Source organism: Alligator mississippiensis, chromosome 9, assembly GCF_030867095.1.
Source record: "Alligator mississippiensis isolate rAllMis1 chromosome 9, rAllMis1, whole genome shotgun sequence".
NCBI lineage: Eukaryota > Metazoa > Chordata > Crocodylia > Alligatoridae > Alligator > Alligator mississippiensis.
The window spans coordinates 26,105,847-26,120,611 of record NC_081832.1 but is presented as its reverse complement, the minus strand read 5'-3'; the positions used below and the strand labels follow the sequence as shown (position 1 = coordinate 26,120,611).

General features: G+C 48.2%; 1 long non-coding RNA gene across 2 annotated transcripts in view; it reads left to right on the top strand.

Annotated features, from left to right (window-relative positions):
- Positions 1 to 13,059, top strand: part of LOC109281915 (uncharacterized) — a 36,963-nt gene extending 23,904 nt beyond the window's left edge. For both annotated transcript variants that reach the window (XR_002088711.2, XR_002088713.2), the window contains exons 2-4: positions 5,368 to 5,472; positions 10,468 to 10,563; positions 12,401 to 13,059. This is a non-coding gene — a long non-coding RNA (uncharacterized LOC109281915). The remainder of the gene's footprint in view (positions 1 to 5,367; positions 5,473 to 10,467; positions 10,564 to 12,400) is intronic.
- The last annotated feature ends 1,706 nt before the right edge of the window (positions 13,060 to 14,765 follow it).

The window sequence follows — 14,765 nt, the reverse complement described above, 5'->3', positions numbered from 1 at the left end:
TACAGCAAACTGGCATGGTTGGGTAGCCTTTGATCATGCATCTGAGTTACTGCCAACTAGATATCTAGTTAGATCTCAGGTAGCTTACTCACAAACACCATCCAGAGGCAGGTGGAGATTCCCTGGAACAGGCAGTTCATCGATCATGAGTTTTGAGAGAGAGAGAGCAAGTTTCAGATGGTCCAGCTCTTCTCTCTGTCTGAGTTGTCATCATGGCTACTGCCCCTCCTCCTAGGAAGTCCTTAATTTATATAGCCCTTATGACCTCATTTACCTGGTCCAATGGAGGCCGGCACCTATTGGCTGTTAGCCAACCAATTTGAAATGCATCACTGGTTGCTTGGCAGACTGTCAGTCTCTAGCCCACCAGGGTGCCCAAGCCCCTCACTCAGGTATGTGATGCCAGTCACGTAGGCAGAGGGAGCAGGTTTCCCCCCTCCCTCAAGAATGTATCCAGCTCAGCTTACAACTCAGGGCTACCTAAAGAGCCCACAGGATATCTGCCCTTTGCAGTGACCATGTTAACCAAATTGTCACATAACAGAGTTTTTGGGGAGAGACAGAGGTGGCATTCTGCCACAGGGTGTATCTTCACTGCACCCCACTTCATCAGCCTGCAATCTTTGTGAAACCTGGATTTGCATTGCTGTACCCCACCAGGGGCAAGTCTCATTCCTAGGATGAGTCCTTCTCTTCCCCCTCTATGCTGTCATCCCTCTCTCACCCACCTCAAACCTCCCACATCAATACAGAAAATGTGTACCCTAACCCCTACTCCCCCAATTTATAGTGCTTGAGCAGGGCAAACCCCAACCCCTCCAGCAGCCTCGTTTTGGTGTGGGAAACCAGACAGTCTGGTGCCAGCCTGGAAAAGGATGTGAGAAGAAGGTGAACAAGTTTGCAAAGTCCCTGGGTTTGTGTACAGGCAAAGCTGCAAACCCCAGGGTCCCCTCCAACCCTACCCAAGGCCTCGCTTTGGGGTTCCACACACACCAGTGCCTGGCACAAGGAAGCTTTGTGTTGGGTGAGCCAAGAAAGAGCATGAATAAGACATGAGCTCCCCTGTCTGACTTTGCAAAGTGGCTGGTTGCTGGGGAGTGACCTGTGGAGGCCCCCATCCCACCATGTACCTGTGCAAGTGGCTGGTAGTGGGAAAGCAAGCCACCTCTGGAACCCTCCCCCCCCCCTTCCAGTGTACCTGTGCCAGTGGAGGCAGCCAGTGGAGGTGACAGAGGAGGCAGTCTTTGTTTGTGCAGACCAGGCAGCCCCTCCCATTTACCTCTGGAGGCCCCCCAGTGTACCTGTGCCAGTGGCTGGTTGGTGGTGGCTTGCAAAAAAGCAAGCCAAACTGCTCAGGGGAGGGGGTGACAGAGGAGGCTGCCTTTGTGTGTGCAGGCCAGGTCACCCCCTGTTTACCTCTGGAGCGCCCCCCCCCCCCCCCCAGTGTACGTGTGCTAGTGACTGGTTGGATGTGGCTTGCAAAAGAGCAAGACAGGCTACTGGGGGGTGACAGAGATTGTGTTTGTGTGCAAGCAAACTGCAAACCCTAGCACTCCCACCCGAAAAACAACAGCCTCGCTCAGGTGTTACACACACACCAGGAAGCTTTGTGTAGGGTGATCCAAGAAAAAGCATGAAGAATGGTGGATATGGAGTCAGACACAGGAAGCCAGGAAACTATCAGCTTTTATTGTTTGCAACAGAGTATTACAGCAGTTACTTGGGCTTCTTTATCTTCACCCCACCATTACCCTGAACCGCCCCTGTCTCCCTGAAATGCGGTGGCACCCTCCTGGCCCTGCTGGCAATCATACAGTCCTGCTGTGACCCCACAGAGTTATGGAAAACAGACTCATCTTGCACAGACTGACTTTTCCCTTTCGGGTGTTGTACTCATTCATTTTGTAAGTAGTTCTGCAAGGCCTCCTTGAAAGTGTCATGTGAACTCTATAAGTCAGCACTGGACTTGTTGACCACCTCTTTCAAATTCCTCATGGTGTCTCACACTTCCTCAAGGATGACATGGTACTTACACATTGAAAAATGGAGTTCATCCCTCCAGGCATCCTTGTGTTGCAGTCTGGCTACTGAGGACTCCGCCAAAACCTCGAGTGAGGTTTCATGGGACTGTCTCTGTTTGTTGAAAAAATCTGCAGTGTTCTGCTGAAGTGTAAGCAGGGCACCATTCCCGGTGGCCACAGGTCACAGCAGCTGATAAACAAAGAAAAAAGCAATGGTTGGCTTCCCCTCAAGAGGAGGAAAGTACACCCCCCTACCCTCACCATGCAATGCACAAAATCCCAACAGGCACGGAAACAGACCCCCCAAAAACTGGCCTGATGCACCACTTGTACTGCCTAAAACTTATGAGTACTCATTGCCATGGGAGGAACAGACTCATGGCTGCCACTGCCCATGCTAGCTGCAACACATTAATTAAAGCTAATAAATAGCTATCGAGCCCACCCGGCCTGCACCATCACCAAAAGAACATGGTGACCCACCTACAACAATACATGAATTTCTCCCCCTCCCCCCAGTCTCCCAAACTCAACCAGCACGAACCCAGGAGTTGCCTGGCAGTGGCAAGAGGCACATTACAAGAGACTTACCAGGTCCCCCCACCTCCTCCAGTTCATCAACCATGCTAATCCATGGAATGGAGGGGCTAAGTGGCATTAACTGCAAGGTGACTGATGGTTCTTCCTGCCACTGGTCATCAGGGAACAGGAAGCAGTCTCTGAACAGCTAAGACATAATGATGATTTCACCCTCAGGAGGGGCTGCTACACCACCTCCTTCTCCTCCTCCGCCTCTGCCTCCACCTCCATCCCAACCCCGGTGCTGAAAGGTTTCAAAGCTGGGTTGTCACCCACATCTCTGGAGAGAATGATGGACAGCTTGTCATAGAAGTGGGTAATTGTGCAACCTGCCCCAGAATGAGAATTTCATCTTTGGCTCTGTAAAATGCTGATCTCAGGGACTTGATCTTCCACCAGATCTGGGTCCATTTACAACTGTGCCCTCGGGCCTGCGTGCCTTTTGCGATCTCAACATAAACTCTTACTCTCCAGCCTGTCTATGATCCTTTGCTTTGACAAAATGTTGATTAAGTGCTATAGTTCTTCCCATCTCCAGTTGGGTCCATAGGCATTGGAGATATCAGCCTCCTGGGCCATTGGCCCCATACTGATGGCCTTGGCTTTCTAAGACAAGGTGAAGCAGTTGGTGGTCAACAGCACAAGTGATTTGTGAAAGGGGCTCACAAACTGGGGCGGGGGGGAAGCTTTATACTCGGGCTGTGCTTGCAGGAGGGTCTGGGCAAATTCTGCGGATTAGTCATTACCTGTGAATATCAAAGCACCCAAAGGTGATGAAGCACCCCCAGTTAACAATGAAAAAGACCTGGTGATGGGGTAAATAAGGCCATTGTACCTTGGGATGCCTGCTCAATAGCCAGGCATGTTGCAAAAATCATCGGTACCTAACTGCCTGCTTGTGAAAAATAATTTTATTACAGAAGCTTTGAATAGCCAGGAGAGGAATAGGCAAAACATTTTTTTTTGTTTGTTTGCAAGCATGATTACATTGCAACACCAGTGGCTGAAAAGCTTTTGCAAAAGGCACAATGCCCCAGGGTGCTGGGGTGAAATGTTAAAAAAGCAGCTACACCAAACTCCAGACCAACCACGCACACACAGTCCCTGCTACCCTGCCTGGTGCAGACAGGTGAGAAGCTGCTTCTGGGAGACAGGCAAAATGGAGAACCAGGATGAAGTACGCAACATGATGGAGGACATGGAGCAGAAAGGAGGGAGAACTGGGAGAAAGTCTTCACCCCTTTCCAACCAATGTAGTGCTAGTCTGGGGGAGAGGTAAGGAGTGGCTGCTGCTCCTTGTCTCTTCCCCAAACTGGGCACTGCCAGTGTTGGGGAAGGAGCTAGGGGCTTTGCCTTGATGTGCCCTCCCCCTTCAAGGGAGCAGTGCGGAAAAGCCCCCCACTCATTCCCCAGACTGGGAACCCTGGTCTGGGGAATGGGCAGGAAGCAGCAAGCACCTGTTCCTCTGCTCTGCTCCCAGTCTTAGAGGGCACCTGTACATGTCACAGGGTTCTATATTCATTAAATGAAATAGGTTTATAAAATATAAACTTGTTTATTTTGGAGCGTCATGTCCTATTTGCATGTGCTAGGCTTTCAAATGCATTAAATCTGGTGTGCAACGCCCTGTAAATTCCAGAAGGGGAAGCTGAATACCAATCAACCCTGGTGCTGTCTTCCGTACTGAATTACAACAGGGGGTACATATAAACCAGTATGTAAGACACCACTAAGTAATACACCAGTAATCCCCTGTCTTCTTAGTCCTTGAGCCTTCCACACACACCCCCATCCCAGAGCCTCATGCTAACTATCCCCACCAACACCAAGCTGTGGTCACCCTGATACCCTACCACCTGCACTCCACCAGGTTCTTCTCTCCAGCAGGCGGCCCATGGTGGGGACCCCCATGCCAAGCCATGTGCGTCATCTCCTCTCACATCCCCAAACCATGTGAACTCCTAGGTTTCATGATGACCATGGCCACCCTCTTGTCTGGCATGAAGGCCCAATGCATTACAGTGTCCTGCCTCACAATTTTTGGCCCCAGAATCAAGATGACGTGATTAAAACTCTCCCTGGTCATTCAGAATGTCTCAAGCCACTGTTAATCATTCAAAGTGGCCTGCCATCCATCTGAGATGCTCATGTGGGCCCAGACCCTGTGGTTGCTGCTCCTCAGGGTGATCCACAGAGTTCTGTCAGTGTCCACTACTGCACCTGCCTCTCAGGTATCCCACTTCACCGCACATCTAAGTGCTTTTATTCATGTTCAGGCATTTCATTGCAAGTGTTTAGAAGCAGGAACATCATTAGCTGCACCTCTGTTTTATGCAGGAAGTCCAAGGCCAGCATCAGGATACTTAGCAACATTTCCTCATTGTTGTCCTCCTCCTCCTCACCCATGTTGTCCAGATGCTCCATTTTGGCATCTTTACTTATTTTGCATGGGGGCGGGGGTTAGCTCTGGTAGTCTTGGATTTCACCTCCTGCATCTTTTCTGACTCTCTCCTGCCACGTCTTGATGATTGTAGATGTTATTAGTTGGGAGGTAGTATCTATCGCAGTAGGCTACCGGCAAACCCTAAACCCTTTTAGCTGTGGTCTCACCTTTTCATTGCCTCCTTTAATAATGCAAGGGATTTTGTGTGACACTCAAACCACACTCTGTCATAAGTATGCAACTCCTTTTATTGTCCTTTGACAATGAGTGTTGTTACACTCTTGACCATTACAAATAAAAACGCAATTTTTTTTTTTTTTTTAGAGATGCCTTCAAAGTGTTCTTATCTTCATTGATGCCCTGATTGGTCTGTCTACCTTTCAAAGCTGAACCACAGATTGCCTTGAAATCTCTGCCTTTAACTTTCAGGTAAGTAAAAGAAAAATTTTTGTTTTGTTTTGTCTTGTCCACCAACCCTCACTGGGGAGAATCGACAACTAAAAATCCAAAAATCAAAGGTAAGTTTTCCTTACATTTTCATCGTACTCCTCTCTCTTTTCTCTCATTGTCTTGTTTGTTTGTTTTTTTCAGGGGATCTGCTCCTGCCTCCGCTTCTCGTGGCTTCTTCGCTTCCCCTCCTGGGTGATTCTTCCCTTGCTCGGGATACACTCACCGCTTTTCTTCGTCCAGCCCTCTCTCTCTTGCTGGACCGATGTGTCAGCTTGCCCTGTTCCCGTGCTCTTATACTCGTTCTCCCTCATCAAGGAGACTCCACCCCTTTTTCCCACTCCTTCCTGCCACGCGGCTCTCTCCCATGGCTCCTTCATAAGCAGGGAGCAGCTGCTTTTAAAACGCTGCTCTCCTGGCATGATTGATTTCTCCACGCTGGTGTTGTCCCATGCTGGTATTTCTTCACACATCCTCCCCCTTAAGACACCGCTAGGTGCCTTTAAAGTTTTGTATATCATGGGGTTTGTGTTATTGGGTTGTCAGCCACCATCTAGTGTGTCTGGTGTCATTGGAGAACATGGTTCTTGGTGACATCGGGAGGGGAAGTCCGCCACAACATTGGCTCATCTGGGCCTAAATTTGATATCAAAGTAAAAGGCTTGTAAGGCTAGTGCCCATCAAGTGATCTGAGCATTATCGGTATAGGTGCTTTTTAGCGATTTCAGAGGTGCATGATCTATGACTAGTATAAACTTTCTTCCTATGAGATAGTAAAGAAAATATTCCACCCCACACTTGATTGCAATATATTCCCTCTCGATTGTGCTGTACCTTTGTTCTTGGGGTTGGAGTTTCCTGCTAACATAGGCGATAGAGTGTTCTATTTCCATCTGTTTCATGTCAACACGGCCCCCACAGCTTGGTTGCATGCGTCGGTCTGTAGGATAAAAGGATGCCTAAAGTCAGGAGTGTGAAGTACCACCTTATTACATAAGGACTGTTGTGTTTTGTGAAAAGCTTTCCGATGTTCTTCATCCCACTTTAAGGGTCCATTGCCTCATCCCTTCAATAAGTCGGTCAACAGTGCTGTTACCTCTGCAAAATAAGGGATAAACAGACGATAATAACTAGCCAATCCCAGGAAGGCCCTCAGTTGTTTTCATGTTTGGGGTGGCGGATAGTCACGGATAGCCTCTATCTTGTGTATCAAAGGGCAGATACAGCCTTGGCCTACCAGGAACCCAAAATATTTCATTTTGGCTTTCCCTAGGGCACATTTTCCTGGGTTGGTCGTAAGGCCAGTTGACCATAGTTCTTGTACTGCTCTCAGAGAATTTAATCTCCAATCATTGGTATAGTTAATGGTATCGTCTATAGAGGCTGCAGCATAGCATTGGTGTGGGGCTAAGACCCAGTTGATTAGCCTTTGGGAGGTTGCTGCAGCTCCATAAAGCCTAAATGGCATACATTTAAATTTGTATAAACCCCAAGGGGTGCTGAAAGCCATTTTACCTTGGTCTCCTTTCCTCACAGGGATTTGTCAGTACCCTTTGGTCAAATCCAAAGTGGATGAATTTCACCCTTCTGACCCTCTCTAACAACTCACTTATTTGGGGCACGGGAAATGCATCAAATTTCAAAATTGTGTTAAATTTCCTGAAATCTACGCATAATCGCAGCGTACCATCTTGCTTGGGCACCACTACCAATGGGCTCTGCCAAGGGATGCAGGACTCTGTTATTACTCCTTGGGCCAGCATCTTATCTATCTCAGTCTTGATCAGTTCATACTCATGATAGAGTATTCTTCTCCACATCTCTCTTACCACTTGTCCCTCTGGGGTGACAATGCGGTGGCTTATACCCCTGGCACAACCTGGGCTCTCATTAAACACATCACTGAACTCTTTTATGAGGAGTTTTAATTGTTCATTTTGAGTCTCTTTAAGTTGGGCCCCCACGCTCACTTCCTTGTTAGGGTTCTGTACCTTCATTAACTCTACTCTACCATCGGGTTGTTCTCCCAGGGAGGTTGCCAATAGGCGCTCTGGTTCATTTCACAGCTTCAATAGGTTAACCTGGAAGATCTGTTTTTCTTTCTTGAGTCCCAGGCAGAGTACCTCGTAATTGACTGGACCCACTCACCTATGTATTTCAAAAGGCCCCTGCCAACATGTCAAGAACTTACTTGTGGCACTAGGGAGCATAACTAACACCTTTTGTCCTTTGCGGAATTCTTGTTCCTGTGTCCCTTTGTCATACCTAGTCTTTTACTTTTCTTTGGCTTCCCCAAGTTGGTCACGACCTATGTACCCTGCTCACTGCAACCATCTTCTGAATTCCCTGATATATTCAGTTGGTTGGACCCCTTGGGGTCCTCCTTTTTTCCAACTCTCTTGTACCATGTCCAACAAACTTTGTGGTTGATAGCCATAAACCAATTCAAATGGGGAGAATCTGAGGGAAGACTGGGGGGCCTCCCTCACCATGAACAACAATGGAGGTATTAACAAGTCCCATTTCCTGGGTTCCTCTTGGGCACACCTCAGCATGCCTTTTAGCATTCCATTAAACCTCTCTACCAACCTGTTAGTTTCAGGGTGATAGACAGCAGTCCATAAGTGCCTTATCTTTAATACTTGACATAAGCTACGCATCATGTGGGACATAAAATTCGTCCCTTGATCTGTAATAATCTCTCTGGGTATCCTGACCCTTGATATCCACTCAAGGAGTTCCTCTGTCACTCGAGGTCCCATGACAGTGCTTAGAGGGATCGCTTCTGGGAACCTGGTCACATAGTCGATCAGGACTAGTATAAATTGGTGTCTCACTGAACTCTTTGGTAAAGGCCCAATGCTATCTAAGGCTATCCAGGAGAAGGGCTCGTCCACTATGGGCATAGTTTGTAAGGGCACTTGAGGAGGTTTTTGTAAACTGACCCGCTGGCAGTTTGGGCAGGCCCAACAGAAATCTTCCACTTGTTTGTATAAGTGGGGCCAGAAGCACCATTTGGTCAGTCTAGCTTCCATTTTAGATCTTCCCATATGTCCCCCCAAGGGATTGATGTGGGCCAACTGCAAGAGTGGGCCTCAGTAGGTTTGGGGTATCAACAGTTGCGGGATCTCAGGTCCATCTAGTGGCCCCCTTTTTACAACCGGCCCCTTCTTAGATCATATCTAGGGTTGGCCATACATCGTTTGGGACATATTACCTGCTCATCCCGCTTGGCCAATTCTGACTGGATGATGGATTGGAACAGGTCTTCTCTCTCTTGGGCTTCTCTAAAATGTGCACTGCTTGACAGACTCTTGATATTGAATCCTCCTGCATCTGGTGGGAGTTGTTCTTCTTCTCCCAACAGACCAACCCTGGTTCTTACAAGGTCTAATACTTGGTAAATTTTGGTCCAATCTCAGCCTAGTATCATTGGGTAAGGAAGATCCTTGGCTAGGCTCACGGGCATCTCCCTTACCTTACCGAGAAATTCTACTGTATATTTCTTTTGTAGGTATGTCAAAGTTTGTACTTGCATACAGACGATCTGAACTTCTTCAGCCTTTGGGGCCCAACCCCATGGAGCCACATCTGCTCACATCAGAGTTTGTGTGCACCCCGTATCTATGATGGCTTGCATGTCTTTTCCCCCCACCCGAACCCACACCATGGGTTTCCTTTTTCGGCCTTCGCAGGTAACCTTCCTGATGCTGCAGTCCATCACCTCTACTGTCTCACTATCCCCAGGTTCGTTCCTAGGTATCCAGTTGTCAAAGGTTGGCCCTCTATCCACGATGTTTGACGAGGAAAGTTGGTGCACTCCCGAGCCATATGTCCCATTTGACCACATCGGAAACACACAATCATAGATCAACATCCTTCCCTTGTTTCCTTCGGTTCTGTCTCTCGGGTTGTGGGATTTGAGACCCACTTTGGACCACACTCTCGATATCTTTCTCCCTGTGCACTGTCATAATCCACTGCTAACCACAGAGCTTCCACTGAGGATTTTGGGCAATAACACCGCACCCATCTCCAGGTACCCTTGTCCAGGTCTAATAGGAACTGTTCCAATGAAATCTGATCACATAATTCCACTTTGGACAACTCTTGTGGCTTCAGCCATCTTTCCAACAGGTCTGCCAAATGTTGAAACAGGATCCTTGGAGACTTATCTTCACTCTTCTTTCACATTTGGAATGCTTGCCAGTACCTTTCAGGATTAATGTATAATCGGTACATGATTTCTTTTTTCACTTTGTCATAATCTAGGGCCTCTCCTCACGGCGTAGCCCAGTACACTGCCTGGGCTTTTCCTATCAAGCGCACCCACAGTTGCCCCACCTATCGGCTCCAGTCTAAGCCTGCGGACAATGCGGCTCTGTCAAAACTCTAAGAATGCTTCTCGGTCATCTTGTAGCGTCATTTTCAGTACTTTTAATTTGACCTGATTTGTCTCGGCCCATGCCTGTTGTTGGAGCCACTTTTTCTCCAGGGCAATCTGATGAGCCACTTGTTGTTGCTGTTGTTGGAGTAGCTGGCCTACCAGATGTAAGGTTTGTTGCAGTATTTCATGGCTGCTCATAGCGCCTAGTTGCATCTCCATGTTGCTTGTTGTGCTTGGGTCGTTGTTCAGTTCCTGGCCAGTGCACCAATGTGGGGGGTGAGGGTTAGCTCTGGTAGTCTTGGCATTCACCTCCTGCATCTTTTCCGACTCTCTTCTGCCACGTCTTGATGATTGTAAATTTTATTAGTCGGGAGGTAGTATTTACCACAGTAGGCTACCAGCAAACCCTAACCCCTTTTAGCTGTGGTCTCGCCTTTTAGTTGCCTCCTTTAACAATGCAAGGGATTTTGTGTGACACTCAAACCACATTCTGTCATAAGTATGCAACTCCTTTTATTGTCCTTTGAGTGTTGTTACACTCTTGACCATTACAAAAAAAGACACCCTTTAATTTTTAATTTTTTTTTTAGAGATGCCTTTGAAGTGTTTATTAATGCCCTGAATGCCCATCTACCTTTCAAAGCCGAACCATGGATTGCAATGAAATCTCCACCTTTAACTTGCAGGTAAGTAAAAGAAAAAAAAGTTTTGTTTTGTTTTGTTTTGTTTTGTTTTGTTTTGTCCACAAGCCCTCACTGGGGATAGTCAACCACTAAAAATCCCAAAATCAAAGGTAAGGTTTCCTTACATTTTCATCACACTCCTCTCTCTCTTCTCTCACTGTCTTGTTATTTTTTTTTCAGGGGATCCGCTCATGTTTCCACTTCTCATAGCTTCTCCACTGCCTCTCCTGGGTGATCCTTCCCTTGCTCGGGATACACTCACCGCTTTTCTTCGTCCAGCCCTCTCTCTCTCACTTGACCAACATCCCAGCTTGCCCTGTCCCCACGGTCTTCTCATTCTCCCTCGTTGAGGAGACTTCACCCCTTTTTCCCCACTCCTTCCTGCCATGTGGCTCTCTCCCGTGGCTCCTTTATAAGCAGGGAGCATCTGCTTTTAAAATGCCGTTATCCTGGTGTGATTGATTTCTCCACACTGGCATTGTCCCATGCCAGTATTTCTTCACACATCACCATTCTCCATGTCCCTGTCCTCACACATTTCTTTTTGACTCTCCATTTGGTCATCCTCACTCATCCCATCTGGATTCCACAAATCCAGGTTCATAGTATCATAGTATCATAGTACTTAGGGTCGGAAGGGACCTAAGCAGATCAACAGGTCTGACCCCCTGCCCCAGGCAGGAACGGGTGCAAGGGTCATATCACCTCAGCTGAATATCTGTCCAGCCTCCCCTTAAAGACCCTCAAGGTAGGAGAGAGTACCACCTCACTTGGGAGCCCATTCCAGAGCCTGGCAGCCCTGACTGTAAAGTAATGTTTCCTGATGTTCAGGCAGAACCTTCTCTCTAACAATTTGTGGCCATTTTTCCTAGTAACCCCAGGTGGTGCCTGAGGGAACAGAGCTTCCTCCAATTCCTGCTGGTCCCTCCTGGTGAGTTTGTAAATGGCCACCAGATCCCATCTCAGGTTGTTTGCACTCATTCAGCAAGGTCACTTCTCAGCACACAGCAACCCCATGGAGCAAGAGGGTATTGAGAGGGACTCTTAGTGGTAATGAGCGCTGCATTCAATCAATTAGCATTGCAAGTGATCTCCCATCTGCATGTCATTGATTACCCTGGTCAGGTGTCTGGACTCTGGGCACTGGTACAGCAGAGCCTTTCTCCTTTACCATGGTTTGTGGGTGTGGGGAAGGCGATGCACAACCCACCCACATCAAACTCAAATGTGGGGTTTAGGATGACCCCTGTAACTCATTTATGCATCCTGGGCTCACAGTACTTGCTTTTACTGGATCAATAAATAGGCACACCTGAGAAGCATCTACCCAGATAACGGTAGATAGTTGTTGGGTGTGCCTCCTCATTCTTGGGTTACTGATCTTTGAAAGAAACATTTCACAAGAAAACAAGCCTGACCTGCAGTAACCCTGTTTTGAAACAAACATTTCCCCAGAAAAGATCCTTGCCTCACAGCACCCAGAAAAAAACAGTTGCCCTGCAAGAACCCTGGCTTGAAACCAACCTCTCCCCAGAAAAAACAAAACAAAACAAAACAAAACAGTTGCCCTGCAGGTGACCTCTTGTGTAATCACTAATGGTATGGCAGGGAACCAGCACATGGCACAAGGAGAAAACAATAAAGAGGAAGTTGCATTCAGACTTGTTGGTACAGATAGCACTGCCCATGGGTTGCATGTGCTAGGAAGTTAGTGCATGTAGCACTGAAGGTGGATCACTGTCCTATTTGGAGGTGGGTCAGTGTCCTCTTGAATGTTTGGGGGTGGAGGAAGGAAATTTGACCACACCATGAACACTTTTTGTTTTCCTTTTGTTACCAGCTACCATGGCTGATGCCAGCTAGGGACATGCCTCTGAACCTCAGACACCAGCTCACACTGGAGCAGAGCATTCATTAAATTATCACTGCAAGCAGCAATACTCCAAAAAGAGCATAATGGAGGCTTTGGCTGAGGTGGCACAAACCCGAGTGGCAGCTGCAGATGGCTGGCAGGACAAAGACTGGGAGGCACTCAGGTCTGATGAGGACTAGTAGAAGCGAAGCATGGACAACATGAACAAATTCTGCAAACAGCTTCTAGACCTCACAGGGCATTTTCTTGACCTGGCCACACAGTGCCATGTCAATGTGCAGATGATACAAGACTTGATTAAGGATGTCCTGCAGCACATGAAAAAATGCAGCATCCATAAATGGGTGTCACCCAAAATAGGGCACAGTAGCTCTTCTTGGCTTGCCTCTATGCAGGAGGTTGCCAAGAACATTACATCTGAGCCTGTTCCCTGAAGTGCAGTGTAGTTAGTTAGCCAAGGGGTGCATAAGTGCCAAAAGGGCCAGGCAGGCACCACTGCAATTCAGGGAGCAAGGGGTGGTGCAGCTGTGGGGGAGCACAAAAGGAAAAGAAGTCCAAATATCCCACTGTACAATATTCTGCTTCTATTATTTGTGTGTGCACACCTTATAAATCTCTCAGGTGCAATAAAGCCTAATTTTTCCTTGTCTGTCTGTCTGCCTCCTTTATTGGGAAGAAGTGAAAATTCCTGCCTCTGGGTGGGATGGGGGGCAGGGAGGAAACCCAAACATTACCTGGCTAAGCTCATACCCAGTGCAATGGTGAATGGGGATGAAGTGGGGGAAGTGGAAATAAATTGTTAAAAAGCCCCTTTTAGCTTCTCGTGGAAGAACAAAGATCCTTGTGCATTTCCAGCCAGCACAAAAAGGAGGAAAAAAGAAATGGCTAGGGTTCTGCATTCAGCTGGGGGAAGTGGGCGAGAGTTGGGGGTGAAGGTGCTGTTGTCACCCTGGAGAGGGCAAGGCTGGGGCAGGCAAGGGTGGGGGTGAGCATGTGAGTCTGACTGTGATGGTGCAATCGTGACTGGCAGCAGCACAGGGGTGTGTGGCGGCTACAGGGGCTACCTGCAATCTCTGCATAGTGTCTTGACACATGGGTGACTTGTGGGTAGCACTGGGGAACCTGTGAGCAAGCCTCCTTTGCATACTCATCAGTACATAGATCTCTTTTTACCTACACCCTCTTTTGGCGCTTCTCTGAAAAGAAATTTGCCATGATGGTGCCAGCATGTCTGCATTGAATGATACATTTTGTACCAAAAGTGTCAGGGGTGGGGGGAGGAACGAAATTATGCAGATTTCAGATGACTTGTTGCCATGAATCTGACTGTGGGGCAATCTTTCTTGGTAAATCTGAGCCAGCACAAGGGTTGGGGGGAAACTCAGCTATTGCACTGGGTGCATGCAGTCAGGGGCAAGGGCAGATCATGGGGTGAAGGTGTTGTTGTCACCCTGTCCAGGGCAAGGCTGGGGCAGGCAGTGACAGAGGAGTGGGTGGTGTGAACATCATAGAATCATAGAAGTAGGGTCGGAAGGGATCTTGTAGATTTTCAAGTCCGACCCCCTGCCTGGGCAGGAAGAAAACTGGGCTCAAATGACCCCAGCCAGGTAGGCATCAAGCCACTTCTTAAAGACCCCCCAGGGTAGGAGCAAGAACCACTTCCCTTGGAAGTTGGTTCCAGATCCTAGCCGCCCTAACTGTGAAGTAGGTCCTACGGATCTCTAATCTAAACCTACTCTCCAACAACTTGTGGCCGTTATTCCTTGTTATCCTGGGGGGCTCTAGCGAAACAAGGTCTCCCCCAAACCCTTCTGTTCCCCCCTAGTGAGTTTATAGATGGTCACCAGGTCCCCCCTCAGCCTTCTCTTGTGAAGGCCCTCTTGAAGTGGGGTGCCCAGAATTGGACACAGTACTCCAGCTATGACTTGACCAGTGTCGCGTAGAGGGGGAGGATCACCTCCTTGGACCTACTTGAGATGCACCTGTGGATGCACGATAAGTTCTGGTTAGCCCTGCCGACCGTGACCTCGCATTGTTGGCCCATGTTCATCTTGGAGCCAACGATGACTCCAAGATCCCTTTCTGCCTCCGTGCTCTCAAGAAGGGAGTTTCTCATCTTATAAGTGTGCTGCTGGTTACTACTGCCCAAGTGCAGCACCCTGCACTTGTCAGTATTGAAATGCATCCTGTTTTTGTTAGCCCACCCTTGTAACCTAAGATGTGGGTCTGACTGTGAGCTGAGACTGTGAAATCATGACTGGCCACCCTCCTTGGTTTGCCGGTCAGTACCTGGGGTCATTTCTTACTTACACAGGGTTTTGGTGCTCTTTTG